Genomic DNA, 5265 nt, shown 5'->3' on the forward strand with positions numbered 1-5265 from the left:
AATTGATAGTGAATTTAAAATGAAAAATATGTCCGTAGGGGAGAAGGTTAGAGATGGAGATCAAGAGAGAGAATAACCAAAAGATGTTGAGAAGGTTTGACGAAGGAGATCAAAAAGAAAAAGGAGACAATGTATCCAAAAGATGATGAGAAGTTTTTGGATGAAAGGTGTTTCATGTATTAGCACTTTACTACACATCAAAATGTTGATTTTAATAAAATACAACATTAGGCATTTTTTCTATAGAGCATGCTTGTTGGTATGTTTTGAATTTAATAAAATTGGAACTTTAAGGTTTTGGTGCGAAAAACATTTTCTTATCTTTTTTAAGACATTTACATAAAGAACAAAACAGATAGATTTATTTCCATCATTTTTTAAAATAAATGCAATTGCAACTACAACAAATCATGCAACATTGCAAGTACAACAATTCACACAACAAATATTTGATTTGATAACTTGTAATAGTTATTATATGCAACATGCAATTAAACAAGTAGATGTCTCTTAAATAAGAAAATCCTAACGAATAATATAAATGCTTACATATGTATGTCTTTCATAATTCAGTTTAAAATTAGTTATTGTTTACACCAATCAAAATCTTAAAATGATTTTTTTATTTTAAATCTAACCATAACCTCCATCAATTAAACACCATTTTTATCCATATGTATTTTTTTTTAAAGAATAATTTTTTAATATTGAAGTATGTATTGTTCTTACAGGACTTTGAAGTAAATAAATTTTCTTTTTTTCCTCTTCACGGCCTTTCGGTCTTTAGCTAATAACTTAGGCTTCTAATTATTGGATTGGTTGACTTGGATTATCTTTCGGTTATATGGGCTTGGGTTCACTCTCAACTGCTGGACATATGCTTACTCTCGGCTACTGAATTTGGACTCACTACCGATTGGATGGATGTACCTACAAGATACTCCGATGATAAAATTAGAATTATTAAGATTTATTAATTTATTTGAGCTTTTACTTTTCACACCTTATACTTACTAAATATATTTTTAATATTTTAGACTTGATACCGTATTAACTATTTTATTATTTCTTTCAACCTCTCGATTTAGTCTGTACATTCCTTTAATTGTTTCAGTTAAATAAACCTGAATATAAAAATGCATGAAAGAGTTAGCTTGAATGTTTAACTAATATTTAATTTATTGATAATATTAACATTTTTACCTATATCATCAACTTTTTAATATATTTCTCCATTTTAATCATTTAGTAGAAATAAGTTCTTTGTGATTACGATTTACTCATATTTTTCTATTTTAACCATTTAGTTTATGCCTTACGAGTGAGAAATTCATTATTTTTTCACTTTTTTAATATTATATCATGAATACTTAAACTTAGAAATTCGTTATATGAATTTTCTTACATTTTTTACTTCAATAGTTTTTCTCTTATTTCTTGCTGGTATGGCTAAGCATATACTTTACATTATTCTTTGCATACAAAAACATTTTTGTTACAAAGTTTGCCTCCAAATATTGAGTATAGAGTAATCAATCATTTTTTTAAATGTTAATATGCGGAGTCATAACGGAAATCATAATTTTTAAAAACTAATTAATTTTTTTAATTGAGAAGAAAATTACTAAAAATCAAATAATTTAATAAAAATAGCATCTTTTTCAGTAAATTGTTTTTAACCATGGAGAGTTAGATTGTTACCTTCCTCCATAATATTCTTATAAGAAACATACAATCTTAGGAATTTTTAAAAATAGGGGAAACTATGAGAAATATATTATTCTAACTTAAATTCACAAAAAAAATTAAAAAAATTTCCTTTCACCAAACGTTTTCTAAAGCTGAAGTATTCACATTGTGACCGTGAGAAAAGATATTTTTTATTATAATTTTTATTTTAAAAATTATATTTTTATTTAAAATAAAATAAAAAATTTAGAGTAAACATGGAAATATCAACATCCACATACATCATGAGACCATTTAATAAAAAAACTATAATTAACACCTTCTTTCTATATATCTCTCACACACATATTAACTATTTGAGACAAAGGAAGTAAAATTTGGAATAAAAATATTAGATTTAAATATCTACATTTCACTCCTAGATAGAAAACAAATACATAAATAAGTATTGGTGGATAATTTAAACAAAATTTTCTTTGATATTGAACAAGATTGTATATTACATGTAGGCCTGAGTAACAACCAAGTTGGATTAAATTAAAACCCAATCTGACTTATCAAGTTTAACCTAAATTTAATATTTTAATAACCTTATTTATTTTTTTGATTTATTCGGTTAATAAGATATAAATTATTTAGATTACAGATTAATACATGTAGATTATGAAATTTGGTTGATATTGGACCATAGTTGTTTTTGAAAAAAAATTATTATGCTGCTATCTGCAATTTATATTTACTTAAATATTACTTTATTAACAATTTATTTTTAAAAAAATCATAATAACTTATATTTAAAAAGGTTTGACGGTGCTTCTTAAAAATGTGGAAGAGGCATTTGATAAGAAAATGGTGGACAAAATCGTTTTGGGGGTTTGTAGCACAATTATCTATGTGGAGTCACATGCGTGAATCTTTCCCAATCGTACCAAGTCTCAATGCATCCAAGCCATCTTGGGATCGTGAAACTGAAAGCAATGCTCACAATATCTTTTATTTGAAAAAAATAAATACAATTCTGTAAATATCATGTTATTTTTTAATTAGAATAAGAGTTTGGTACAAAAAAAAATACCTTTTGTCCCATATAGTTTCTTATCCCAAAGTTTTCACATTTTAAAATCCAAATAATACCTTAACTTAATGATAATATGTAAATTGTTTTAGATATATATTAGTAAAATAAAATATATTTATTTTTAAGCTATTTTTTTAAAAATTATTTAAGTTTACACTTTCTGGTATCCAAAGATAAAGTTCAAAGAACTTATTTTGGATAACTTAATAACATTTACAACACTCCATTCTCATTACTAAATCAACAATTAAATTTAATTTATAAAGATGATATATTTTTAAATAAAGACTCCACCGTAATTATTAAAATAATTATATATATAAAATATGTTTAACCTTTCACACCCCCATTCTTTTCTCATTTTTTTTTTCTTTCTCTACTCTCTTATCTCACTTCTATCTATTTTTCTTTCTTCATATTTTAGAATCTAATCACACAATCTCACTTCTATCTATTTTTCTTTCTTCATATTTTAGAATCTAATCACACAATTACATAACTGTGAAGTTAGGAATTATTTTTACTCCAAATATTTTCTATTATCTTTATTTTTTATGATTTTATCAATCATGGTACAATTGAGAAATTGATCATCTCATCTTGGTTAACCTCATACTAACATTTGATCATGTTTATATACTTTGTTCTATGTTTCTAGATTTTGAGTGATTCTCTTATTTAAGCTGAATTTTTCTTTGGAAGAAGGAATTTTAGGTAAAGGGAGCTAATTATGTTTTTGGTAAAACCTTAGCACAAATAATATAGATTAGAGAATGATGTGGTTACATTTCTTGATGTTCTATGTGAGGTTGTAACGACACTTTTTTTAAAAAAAAAAAAGCAGAAACAGCGTGCCCACACTATCACTTTCTTCTTCATTCTTCCAAATCACTTTCTCTCTCTACCAACTTCTCTCCTCTCCCTTCTCTCTTAATTTCTCACTTCATACCTCATCTATTTTAGAATCTGATCATACCACGCTGTAGCAGAGGAGTTAAGGAACATTTCTACCCGATCAGATTTTCAAACAGAGTAAGTTCATTTTTACTCTAAATATCCTTTGTTCTCTGTTTTTCCTTAGGATTTAGTCATCAATCTTGGTGGGGTCAGTTGAGAAGTTTAATCCTCTCAACTTATTCTATTATATACTGAAATTTTGTTCTGTTTGGATAATTTGCATTAGGCCCGTAAATCTTGAAGCTTATCCAAACGGTGGGGAATAAAATTCTAAAAGTTGCTTGAAAAGCAAGCAATTGAGGTAAGGGAAGCTAAATTTAATTTTTAATAACACCCTATGATAGAAGATTTGAATGCGGAAGGGACGTGGTCCCAATATTCAATTTCTCTTGCAGGAATGTTGTGTGTTTATATATTGGGTTGTTTGTTTGTATATTATTTAAATTTGTAAAAATATTATATTTTGATGATTTAGTATTAAAGTGTTATTTTTTTCATGTCAAATAGACTTTTGAATATTGTGGATCAATTTTTGAATGATATTGTATGATGAAATGGTGTGGAATTGAATTCATACATTTGGGATAATGTATGGACTGATGTTTGATGTGTATTAAGTATTGATGCCTATGTGGTAACAGAGATCTCTGAGCTTCACTAATGATCTAAGTCACATAGACTAAGATATCAGGTGGTGAGAAGCTGATGGGGGAGTTCATGCACACCGTGACATATGAGATGCACGGCTTGGGTTGTATTGAACTTACCCTGATCCTTTCTGTTGGATTCACTAGTAATCTTTGGATTAGGTGTTAGTCTCTGGTAGGACTTACTTAATACGGGTCTTCCGGAAGACGTTGTTTGTTGAATATCTTGGATGTGTAGATCCATGTGAGATCTATGTGATTGTTTTAATGTTGGGATTTGAAGAAGATTGTATAATTTGAGAAATTGATCATGTAACTTGGTTTTCTCTTTTGATTTAATTGCTTATATTATAAAATTCTATTTTCATTAGCTTACCCTTGCTTTTCTCGTTGTGTTTGAACTGCGATGACTGTACTACGTACACGAGCAGATGATCTTACAGGTGTCTGAGGATCATAAGAGTTTTAAGGCGTTGATTTTGAAACTTATATTGTAAATATTTGTATTTCTATATGTCCAAATCACGTATTAAGAATGTTTTGAAAAACTGTAAGCTTGTATAGAAATATGTAGAATCGGTATTGTAATAGTTATATGTAAATTATGGGGTGTTACATTTAATGGTATCAGAGCGGTTCATCCTTAGGATAACCTGAGGGTAGTGGGTTTATTTTGTTTCTCTTGCGTGTAGATTTTTGTCTAAGTCTAGCCTCAAGACTTAGTTAAAAGTTTCTAATAAGATGTTTGACAAAGTTGTTTTTCTTGAAATCTTGTTTGTGTTCGAGTCAAGTTAATTGTTATGAATAAAGATGAAAGTATTAAGAATGAAAAGAATCTTGATAGAGTGGTGAGGGTGCACACACTCATGACTAGATCGAGATTGTTTTCTATCT

At 27.6% G+C, this 5265-nt stretch overlaps 1 long non-coding RNA gene across 1 annotated transcript; it reads left to right on the forward strand.

The window, feature by feature from the left end:
* The first annotated feature begins 3639 nt into the window (after positions 1–3639).
* On the forward strand, positions 3640–4839 carry LOC137809615 (uncharacterized). Its single transcript, XR_011080789.1, has 3 exons — positions 3640–3799; positions 3951–4025; positions 4803–4839. It is a non-coding gene; the product is annotated as an uncharacterized lncRNA (long non-coding RNA).
* The last annotated feature ends 426 nt before the right edge of the window (positions 4840–5265 follow it).

The sequence above is a fragment of the Phaseolus vulgaris genome, chromosome 2 (genome assembly GCF_000499845.2).
Source record: "Phaseolus vulgaris cultivar G19833 chromosome 2, P. vulgaris v2.0, whole genome shotgun sequence".
Classification (NCBI taxonomy): Eukaryota; Viridiplantae; Streptophyta; class Magnoliopsida; order Fabales; family Fabaceae; genus Phaseolus; species Phaseolus vulgaris.